The 12,396-nt window shown below is 44.2% G+C and overlaps 1 protein-coding gene across 1 annotated transcript in view; it reads left to right on the forward strand.

Annotated features, from left to right (window-relative positions):
• Positions 1 to 12,396, forward strand: part of LOC144821751 (uncharacterized) — a 1,041,341-nt gene that overhangs the window by 218,070 nt on the left and 810,875 nt on the right. The gene's annotated exons all lie outside the window — the stretch shown is intronic.

The raw sequence follows: 12,396 nt of genomic DNA on the forward strand, positions 1-12,396 counted from the left end.
TTCAGCTGTCCGAGAAAGAAAATCTCAAAATCAAACAACATCTTTGATTACACCAATATGAAAGCTGGGAATCTGATTGATTTGCTGAACAGATAGTGCAATAGCAGTGTTTATCTATACCCTAAAAGAAGAGTTTTCTGAAAAGGATTTATGTGATAGCGTTTGGTTCGCAAGCGGTGTACTTAAAAGGGATGCACAGCACAAAATTGCACAATATTGCAGGGTGGTTACTTTTAAAAAAGCCTATGTGCAAGCATGTCTATACTTTTTGAACAGAAGGTTTAAATCCAACAACAGGGGATCATGATAATAAAGAAGTTTATATGAATTTGCAAGGGCAGTTAGTAAATACCATGGTGTCTGTAGGACAGGTTAAGACATCCAAACAGTACACACTTCCTAAAGAAAAATGGTTAAAAAAACAGTAATGTCTCAGCAAAGAAAATAAATCAAAGAACACAGATAGACTATTAATTACCAGCTACGTGTCATGTCATGTCACTCATACCATGTAACGAAGAGACAACTTGCCCAATCGCCCAAACGTAAGGGGGGTGATAAATAGGACTATGCAATCATCTAGTGTATGCCATGGCGTTGATGAACAACCCATCCAAGCAGCCCATGGCGCACCCTGCATCACATTTTGCGATGTAGGGTGCGCTACGAAATTCGTTTTATTTATTAAATTGTTTACTTACCTTCAATTATCCATACTCCGGTTTTTAGCACCCCGACCCTGCCCCTCCCGCGCCCGCCCCTCCCGCGCCCCGCCTCTCCGCCCCACCCAAACTCCCTCCACGGGCCGTGGCTGCATCCAAGCTGATCAAAAACCTACTCTCCCTATACATCTATACACACTTTGTACTTTGTTTTAAAGACTTGTGAATTGTGAGCCATCAACAGTTAAAGCTGTCTGTAGCCAAATCTAAAAATGATACATACCATTGTTCAATATAACAGTGAGACAGAATCTGGTGAAATGTCTCATTAAGCTCAAGGTTAACATTTTACCTGTGGAGAACCCCCTTCACCTAATCAATCATGAAACAGTGTCATTTTCTTTCCTATTTATGACCTAGCAACATGGTTAACATTTCCTTATGTGGGGCTGATTTTATATATTTTTTACAGTGTGAGAAAGGCATAGAGAGTTGGCAATGCTCACAAAGTTCATTATGCCCATATGAGAACATATCCTTTCCCTTGTGCAATTGAGCGACCACTCATTAGTCATTTCTTCTGTAATTGTGTAAACTGGATACTCGTTCAAGCTATGAGGATGAAAGTGCACAGCTATAGTTACCATCTGTCTCACCCACATTCCTTTTCTTCGTCCCTAGAGATTCACGTCAGTGTGTGCTTTTCTAGTTTTCAGAACCCATAATATAAAAGACTCAACACATTGCCATCAAAGTGCTGTACAGGGCCACTTTATGTTACTCCCTTGAACAGTAGTTTCTATAAACTAACATGTCTACCAAAAGTCTCAAGTGTTTTGCTCTTCTCATTTCCTTTACTTGGGCCCTAGCCAATGACAACATATCTTTAGTTTTAGCTGCAGTAGATGCACACAGGAGTGAAGCCTAAGAGCCATCAATGTAAATTAAGTCTATTGACCTGGCAACCGAGATTCCCTTGTTGTTTACTTTGTTAAGAAATATAAAGTATTTTTTTGATCATTATGTGGATTGCAAACCACAATAACAATTGGAAACACTGGGAGAAGTGATCAGAACTGAATCCGGTTCTCCAGTTGTTACAGTTACCCGCTGTTAGTTCCGCAAATCTTTTGTATGACTGCTGAGTGCAAGATAAAGAATGTATACTACAGCAATGACAAGGGAGCTGAAAGGACAAACATGGGGTAATGAAGGTAAACTTTATTCAGAACAGTCAGTCACTATCGTTGGCAGCAACTGGCTCCTCAAGAGCCCCATGTCCTCAATGTTCCATGCAAGGAACATAGAACCCTGCACCCTCAATGTTCTATGCAAGGAACCACCCCTACAACCCTTCTTTCTACACAGCCAAAACAAATGAGAACAATTATCGAACCAATAGAAGTGGAACAACCATAAGATAAAACAATAAAAGTAAGAAAAATAAGGTACAATAAAGGGATAATGCTAGATCAACAAGACAATTAACTCAAAGGTAAGAGGGACATTAACAGAAAGCAATGTAGATGAACATGTCCTGAAAGAAAGGGGCCCCTGCCTAAAAGAATTAACCCTGGCAAGGAAACTATGCTTATTAGAAAAAACCAGAAGTGTTGCACCGGGTTACGTGCATAATTTGAAACCACACAAGTGAACGCTGAACAAATAAATCAAATACTACTAAAATTCTTTTTACGATATATTTCTTTGTTTTGTTTTCATTGTAAACATTTCACGTTTTTATATCTTTTTTTATATATAAATTATTTTTTCGTCTTTACAAAGTGCATCATTATTCATTTAAACATGCTTGATAAAGTTGAAAACAGCACTATTCGCCAAACCCCTCTAGTCCTTACCTCCCTGCTCCGTCACTTCTCTGCTTAAACTCAGCGCTTGGACGCCCCTGGGCAGCAACCGCGCTTAACAAATCGATAAATAATAAATAATAATATAAAAATAAATAATAATACTGTATTGAAGATGGTAATGACTCAAAATGAATTTTCTAATGTATATCTCAGGTAGGCCTGCCACAACCACTCAAGGAGCGAAGACTTTGGATAAAACCAACTAAGGAATGATTGATATTTTCAATACGGCCCTCGTCTGCGCGATGCTTCTCTTCTATGAATGCAAACGATTTGCATTCATAGAAGATATACATTAGACAATTCATTTTGAGTCATTACCATCTTCAATACAGTATCAACGTGTAAGACAGAAAATACAGAATTCCTGAGGAAGGCAAATCGCCGAAACGGGTTGAAGGGGAATTGGTTCTGTATTCAATGAAATGACTTACTGTTGTTATGTCTGTATTTGTAATGCATACATTTGTATACAATAAGGATGAACATGTCCTGAACCATCCTCACAAGACAAGGAGGAACCAAGTGAAAAGAAGCTCAAAAAGAACAATACCTAATTATTTCATAAAATAATCCTTGAACCTCGCAGGCCAGGTTCTAATTCACTGTGGTACCCTAGGTTGGTGCTGGGCACACTCGGATTGAACACACTCTTTTGTTCCACCTCCTACGCCCATTCTCTCATGCACATATGCGGACTTGGAGTCAGGTGCCAATGAAACAAAAATATTATTCCACACCCTTCCATCCTTGAGGACATTCACATATTCCTTCACGTCCTTTACTTGAATGAACATTGAGAACCAGGAAAATCCTTTCTGAACACGGCCATGTTTTTTGTTTCTAACCCAATCACCTACCTTAACAAGCAGTCTGTTGCAACCGTTGTCCACAGTACTATATTTCTTTGGCAACTTATGTCTCACATCCAAAACACCACCCATCTTTATGACATCAGCACTTTTCTGATCTGTCCATTCTCTGTTCAATTCCATTCCAGCAACCCTACCCCTTAATAAGGTAAATGGTAACATGCCAGTGCTTATTTGAGTTGTGATCATCATAGTCCAGATCATATTCCTCATTGTGGACTTCTATTCTAAACCATTTGCCAACGCCAGCTGCAGCTGATCCTCAATATTGTGATTGACTCCACTAACCCATTGCTATGGGGATGAAATAAAGATGTTCTAAAGTATTTGATGTCAGCCAGTTCTAAATATACTCCCATATCCCTTGACACCAACTGGATGCCTTTGTCTGCCACCAATTATACAGGCTAGCCTTCCCTCAGAAAAACCTCTCTAAAAAGACCAATGACATCGCAATCATTAACACTTCCCACAAATTAGATCTCTGGCTACTTTGTAGAACAGTCAATCAATACACAAGCATACTTAGGTGTGCTACCCAAAACACCATACGGTCCAGATATGTCAAAAGCCGGTTTATTCCATTGTGATTTTACTGTGGTTACTGGGGTAATGGGATTAGGACGAGTCGCTTGGGTCTTGTCCCTCATGATGCACGCACTACATTCACTTTCCACTGCCATCTCAACCCCTGGGCAACAAATATCCTCATATATTCAACACTTCATGGCACAGAAACCGATAAGACCCTCATGAATTAAGGTTCACATACATCTAATCCACACCGCAGAATTCCATATCATGCAACAAATTTCAACAGCACACCATATAGTTAAACTCCACTGCATGCCACTTCACAACACTAAATACCATTGCACACAATCCCACTCCTTGACACACAATCCCACTCCATCCCACTCAATACCACATAATTACTATCCACATAATCCCATTGCACGTCATTCCACATAATGTTCCTACACAAAACGACTCCACACCACACAATTTCATGACTAACAATTCCAATACAGCCCACATAATTCCACTACACACCACATACATACACTTCATAACACATGGGTAAAAGACATTGTCATTTACAGTGCTAATAGCTCTAACTCAAGCAAATGCGAGACCCATTGCATTTTTAATGCTTGCTTTTTTTTAGTTTAGGCTTTCTACAGCAATACGCATTCAGCGGGAGATTGTGAACAGCACAGTTAAAGATTTTGGCTGAAAGATTGGATATTCAGAACCCACCCCTTAGTATACTATTAGTCGATTGGTTCCTGCACGAGAGAATCATGCTCAGCTAGTTTAGAATAGTATTTTAAGGTCACTAGGATGGTTGTGAAAAGCTTATCACTGGTCATCATTTTTGGCAGGAGGATCAGTTATCACGTTCTCTACTATGGGATCATTGGACTTTGTATTCTATCTGAGGTTACATGTGATGCTTCTAGTTGAGCATTCAGAGGGTGATTGTTAACAGCACAGTCACAGGTTTTGGTGGATATGCAAGATATTCGGATCCCAGACCATCATACACGATTAGTTGATTGTTTCTTTCTAGAAAAAATCATTCTTGTCTAATTGAGAGCAATATATTAAGATCGCTACATCTATTGTGCAAAGCTTATCAGTGGTCATACTTTTTGGCAGGAAGGCCAGTAACCGGACTGCCTGCCACGTGAGGGCACCAGTCTTTGCTTCCACTCAGGGATGAAATCTGATCCTTTTTGTTTGTGACCACCTGATTACTGCTTAATCAGGTGTTCCGCGCCACCGGCTGGGGCGCCTCGCGTGTTGGGTAGGTGTTCCACCCAGGCTGTCCACGGCTATAGGTATCTTACCTCTCCGGACAAGCCCCACGGGAACAGTCTGCGGGGCCCTCTAGGGTTGTTCTTAGGGTTCCCCTCTAGAGTAGGACCAGTTGGCTTACTCCCTGATTGACCAAGCGAGGTTGTATCTTTTTAATATTTTCTATCTTTTTGTCCATTTTTTCACTGTGTAGTACCAAAACACTAGGTCCTGAAGAATTGCCAGTTAGGCACGAAACATGTCGACCTTCTAGAGGGTTGAGTTAGAACACTGCAAATTAGGCAGCTCCCTTTCTCCCCTCTCACCCCTTTTAATAAGGGAGTCAGCCACTCGAATAAAAATCCTGTGTGGACTGACCCACCTTTTTTAACCTCACTCCAAACCTTCACGACTACACCTCACCAGACCCCTCACACGCACTCAAACCATTGGCTGGAACAAAAGATCTCCATCAAAGAGCGCCTTTTGGCGCCCGTCAGACATTGCAGCGCCAGTCTGACGAGGAGCAGGAGACCAATGATGAAGCCTGACACCTAGGTTCCTGGGTGTGTGAGGTCTCCTAGTTCCAACAAGGGATCACCCTTGTTCCCTGCTTGTGTTCCGTCTCCATGTCCTTACACCTTCATACTTTCTGTACCTGGGGAACTCAGTACTCCTTTGCTTATTATTTGCTAAGATCAATAGACAAGCATTTGTAATGCAATAGTTCTCGCATTTGTGAAAGCTATATCTTTTGGTATTAAAAATGGCAATTCTTGTTACATCTGTTTTCTGTATGTAGTGGAGTGATGATATTTGCTAGGTGCTATTTGCCATTCATATGACCTCGTTGCGCTGGAGAATCAGAAAATGAGAAATATGTTATGATGGATTGGAGACAAGAGTAATATGCTGGCTGGGAAAAAAAGTAACAAGAATGGAATTATATGCTTCTGAAGCAACAACATTTTAAACAGGACTATGTATTTCACAAATAAAACCCATAATCCACAACCTACTGCATAATCTCAGACTACAACAACAAACACATCGTAGCTCAAACAAAGGCCAAAAAAAAGCATGACACTTGGTGCTGGGCACTGGCCTGTTCCAGTGGCGGCTCCTCTATGGGGGCGTTTGGGCGCCGCCCCCTTGCTTTCTCGCTGTGCGAGAAGGCAGAAACAAATGGTAGTAACTACCATTTGTTTCTGCCTTCTCGCACGGCGAGAAAGCAGAAGTTCCGGTTGAGAGTGGGCGGTGTTACTCGAGGGCAGGGGAGAGTGGCTTTCCCACTGTTGTTAATACTGTCTGTTTGGGCAGCCTGAGGCCGCCCAAACAGACAGTATTAACAACAGTGGGCAAGCCACTCCCCCCTGCCCTCGAGTAACACCGCCCACTCTCCCTGTTCTCTCTGTGTGCACCAGCATACAGAGAGAAAATGACGCGGGTGGGGCAGCGACCTCACCAATCAAAAACCCTGCGTTGGAGGGGAGAGAGGCAGCCTGCATCCTTCCTGATGATGAGCAGCCTGGGAATTCGAAACGCAGGACGGCAGGAGTCGGGAGTCTGGAGTCCCGGAACTTAAGAAAAGCGGGAAGGTAAGTTTTACTTTTATTATTTATCCCACCTCCCCCACCCCCATCCCCTCCGCGGCGTGTCAACCCCATTTCCACCACCCCCACCCGCCCGTAATGCCGGCCGCGACTGTTGGTCAGCAATTGCACCCCATTGGTCTGTATTTACCAGCATTGAATGACATTTCCTGCACTAGTCTCAGGCCTTTACTTGTTACGCTGCTCGCCATTTCCCTGTTGCCCATTTCCTTTAACTTCACTTTGAGATGCAGGGGGCCTGTGAGTATGTCATGGGGGTGCAAGAGTGATGGTACTATTAATTGTGAGAGGCGCGCCCATCGAAGGTGTGGGTTTGTGTTACAACATGAGCCTATATCTAAAGTGTGGTAATTGTTCCAAAGGCCACATTTTGTCTCTTGTGTTCGGAAACACTGTACAGTTCTGAGCAGTTCTGGAGAACTCTGCCCAGTTCTGAAAGATACTTCTTCAGACAGATTTGAGGGATTCCAGAGCTAGGTGAACAAAATATCCCTGTGAAGAGAGGCTTAATATTAAGCAGATATTTACTCAATAGAGACACTGGTGTAAGAGGACACAATATATGTTTGGAAGGAGAGACACCGGAGTAAGAAGACACAATGAGTTTGAATGGAGTGGCACAGCAGTAAGAGGACACTATGTTTAGAAGGAGGCGCACAGGAGTAAGAGGACACAGTGAGTTAGAATGGAGGGGCACAGGATACAAGGATGCAATATGAGGTTGAATGGAGCAGCACAGAAGTAAGAGTAGGCGAGACCTAAATAAAAAAGAATGTGTGACCTCATGTAACGTAACTGGTGCTATTTAAAGCGCTCTGATACCTGATTCGGGTCAAGTTCACGCTGTATAAAACTCTGCAAAAAAAAAATGTGCAAGTGAAAAGTCAGTACTCTATGGATGTTGTAACTGGACAAATTATTACAAAAGGTTACGTTTTTTATTATAGTGAATACAATATGCCTTCTCACGCCTTCAGATTACACTAAATGTAAAGTAAATGTGGAATGATGCTAATGCAAATCCCATCTGTATTCATTTGCCTGCCTCCTGAATTTAGAGATTGTTTCTTTTAGCGTTAAACTCCCTTGGGTCAGTTGGTATCGCTCGCTTTTCTCACTCGGTGACAGTTGACGATGGCTTTTACGCCTAACCAATTTCAAAAGCCACCAGCCGCCACTGGCCTGTTCTCTCCAAAATGTAATCTGTCACCGTACAGTTGCTGATTATTGCATTCAAGTGGTACTATTGTGGCTAATCTTTTCGGCAGCCATTAGTTGTTTACACAGATATTGTTTTTAGTGAAGTACTGTAACCCTCCCCTGGGCCTTTTATGTGCATTTAAAAAAACTTACAAATAAACATAGAAGAACAGACAGACACACAGAAACGTGTAAGCGCAGATACAAAGAAAGACTTACACACAAACACAAACACACACAAAGACGAGCACACATTTGGAAACAGCCACCTGCTGCCGCACATACAGATAGATGCACCCATATAAGCATACATACACACAAACACACTCATGCAGGCAAGAACACATACAAACACACACACACACATAGACATGGACATAAGGAAGCATGCACATACGTATACAGAATTACCAATAGAAGATACATTTACACACTCATACACACATGCACACACACACTCACATACACACACACATACACAAAGACACACCGGCAGTCATAAAAACCTACGCATATGTGCACACTTCGACACGCATGCCTGCAGGCATGCACACGCACATATACACACACACACGCTGTCTTTTGTCTAACCTCTGTGAGGTGGCTTGAATGAAATACTTAATTTGCATGTTTGGAAAATGTAACCATTTGAAGTGCTCTGACGCAGGCAATGGACAGATGAATATAAGAGGTTTATAGGGTTGCACACATAGAAACAAGAAACAGTTGGACAGATGGAGAAAAGAGGCAGATAGGGCAGCAGACAGAAACAAAAGACAGAGATGAGTGTGTGAGATGGGGAGAGCGATATGGAAAACACAGACAGGAGAACTAGAGGTACAGATGTGAAGAAACCAGAGATATTAAGGACAGAGAGTGAGATGGGGCAACATGGGTGGATGAGTAAGGAGAGAGAGCAAGAGAGAGAGATAAAGATAGAGGTGAGTGTGCAAGGTGAAAGAGAAAGCAAAAGAGGAGAGAGATAAAGACACAGAGGTGAGTGGGTAAGGTGAGAGAGAAAGAGAAGTAAGGAGAGAGAGATGGGGCTACTTGGGTGAAGGAGTAAGGCGAGGGAGCAAGAGAGAGAGAGAGGGGAAAGATAAGATTAGACTCACAGCACAAATGCAAGTGCAGTCAGGCATCTCACGCACTCGCCACATGCAGAGGAGCGCACACACAATCACACAGAAGAGCACTCACATAACCCAACTAGACACAAGTGAGAGAGAAAAAGATGGCAGACACTGAAAATATCTTAATATCGTCCGGATGACCTATAAACTGAAAGAGGCTGACGTACAGACACTGAACTTGTTTTACTGATTATTATATAACACATAAAACAAATCAAGAGCAAGTACCTGTGTGTACCCTTTAACATGAATGTTTAAGAGAATTACCTTGAAATGTATACTTCGTCATGTACAAGCAGCTGAGGGATCACCAGGAGCCGCTCAACCACCGCTCGTGTCCCCGCTGCTGCAGCCTGCCATGTTGAGAGGTACAGTACAACAGGGAAGACATGCAGTGCTCAGAAGTGGATCGCAGCCCCGTTGCTGCTCTTCTTGAAGTGGGGCGCGAGCGATTGCAGTTTCCAAGCAGCAGCTGGCAAATGCACTCGAAGCACGTCCTGATCTATGGTCGAAGCTTTGGGCTTTTGCGAAGTCGTGCGTGCTTAGCTGTAGGGTGAGTGCGGAATGCAGCTGGCCTTATCTGGAACTCCCCTCTGACTACCCAAAGGCACCCAGCAACCTCGGGATGCCATAGTCAAGGTTACTCAGTAACTTTTTCAACACACAACCAGCGCCCTGGAAGATGGGCATACTGGCGGGTGCCACGCAGGGAAGCAATCTATTATTTTGTAGATGATCTGATTTGAGAATGCAATTACACTAACAAGGGAAAGGCTATGTAGCCTATTAACATGAAAGTGGGCGCCATGGTGAAAGAAAGCATGGCACCAGTCTACATAAAATGTATGTGCATGGCAGCCTGTGAAGCGGGCGGTATAGTAACAAAAAAAACACATAAAAGCTGGTGCTGTGCATAATATAAAGCGCAGCGGGTAAATACGAAAAAGTTATGGGCGCAGCTAAAAAAAAAAAAAAAAGCGGGCGCCGTGTTAAATATGATAGTGTAGTACAAAACAATTGTGGTGAGGCGATGGCGATGGAGTATAACCCATAGACCGGCTTGAAATCTGGATATATATGTGTTTTAAGCAACAATATCTCAACCAGGTTCAATGAGAAAGGCAAATATACGTGCATGTACAAGACATTAAAAGACATTACAAGGTAGCGGAAGAAGGAGAGACTCTCTGTATCATTTTTGAAAGTGCATGTAGCATCATATATTAAAATCACACTTTATACAGGACAGTTGTAACAGCACTGTTGGCATAAAATGCGATGGGAAAACACAGCGAAGGACGCAAGGTGACAAGGTGAAAAACAATATGTACAAAAGCAATGGTTTGTCAGCAATGAATGGAGAACAGATAGTCGTTTGTGAACCAAAGTTGAGAGTGCGCCGCGAGTCGCGCTGTTCTTTGGGGTGACGGCGTTTCGATCCTATTAAGTCAGGATCTTCATCAGGTTGCCAATTTGGAAAGTGCTGTGTGGGAGAGGAGAAGGCGGCCGGGGGAAGGTAAGGCGGAGCTAGCGCGGTGTCTCTGGGGGCAGAGGTGGACAGGGGGAAGAGGTGTGAATAAAACAGGGGGGCCGGGAATGACAGAGGGCTGGCCTAGGGAGTGCAGTGCAAGAGGGGGTGGAATGGGCCGATGGGATCGGAGGGAAACAGGGTGCGGGGGAAAGACTGGGGTGTTAAGGTGCTGTGGGATCTAGTTGCATGCAGTCGGGCATCAGGAGTGCGTGGGACCAGGTTTAATGTGTTGACCCATGATGGTAGATCTTTCCTGGGTGAGGGTGGTGGAGGGGATGCGATGTGAGGTTGGGGTTTCCAAGGATGAAGGTGGGTGTGTGGTGATTTGGGGGGCGCGAGTTGAACATGGCTGGGGAATGGGGGGGTCGGTGGTACTGGGAAGGCGAAGGACTGGGGGGACTGGGGAGGCTGTGGGTGGGTCCTGAGGGATGTTGGGGGGTCAGGGCGGGACAACGGGGAGGAGAAGGAAGAAGTTGTGTCGTCGGGTGGCCGTTAAAACTTACATGTGGGCAATGAGCAGTACACGCTGTAGAGTCCAGGTACTGTCCGATGATGCTAGGAAAGGCTATATTTCGGGTTCCTAGTGAGTAGGAGAATCTACTCGGTACGCTCGGTAATATCCAGGTACCGTCCAGTGAAGCTCGGACCGTCTCAAATTCGATTTCCTACGGAGTGAGAGAATGGAGTTGGAAAAGGTGGGAGTGAGAGCTAGGGCGGAGGGGGCGAGGGGCTAGTGGCGAGCAAACTCACGGTTAGTTATCTCGATTTGAGAACGGAGGTAGACGGAGGTGTAGTGTCAGAGCCCCAAACTGCAATGTGCCTCCAGCCTAGTCAATGCAGAGTCGGGCAGGGTCAGACCATCTATCCACTGCCAGATTCCAAGGTAGGTACCTAGAGCGGGGAAAAGAGGAGCAGGGTTGGCAAGGGACTGGTAATGCGGGCTCCGAGAAAGCTTTGAGCAGCGTGGGGCTTGGCTTACCTAATTAGAGATTAGTGATTGCCGCCAAATTAATCCAGGGGCTGTCGAGTGGCTGTAGAGTCTCGTTACTTGACTGCAGTCAAGCCCCGTATTCATGTGAAGTGGTGAGGTGATGGTGTTCTGAAAAGTCTCGGATGGTGGGCGTGGTCTAGGACACAGGGTGGTGCAGGTTGGGAAAGAGGGGCGGGTAAAGTGGTGATGCGCTTCAGAAAGGAGGTAATGGAAGAGGGATTGGGCGTCAGTGCTAGGAATGCTCCGGGGGGGTCTGGAGTAGTCAGGCGTGTCATGAAAGACACAGGCAGCTGGCAAATGAAATGTGGAAAATTTCAAGATATGTTTCAGACTGGTAAATTAAAAGGAAACATTTCATAGGAATTATGATTATATGCATACAAATCAGATTTAGCTGGAAGTACAATGTGGCATATATAGACATTTGACAACACAATGGCTATGTGCATATTAATGAAGGGTACAAAAATACATTATAGCAAAATGCATTTACTCATTACATCGCTAGTGGACTTGGGCCACCAGGGAACAAGAGGTGTCAGATTATAGACCCTTGAGAGTGGCCAAGCGGGTCTGTAAAGGAGGGACCCGTGTTTAGAATGAAGAGGGGGGAAGGGGGAGAGGAACAGAAAGTGGGTGGGCTGGTGGCCAGGCTGTCGGAGGAGGCAGCAATATGGAGGAAGCATGCCTGGCGTGGGTGAATCAGCGAAGGCCAACTAGCGC

The sequence above is a fragment of the Lissotriton helveticus genome, chromosome 2_2 (assembly GCF_964261635.1).
Source record: "Lissotriton helveticus chromosome 2_2, aLisHel1.1, whole genome shotgun sequence".
Lineage (NCBI taxonomy): Eukaryota > Metazoa > Chordata > Amphibia > Caudata > Salamandridae > Lissotriton > Lissotriton helveticus.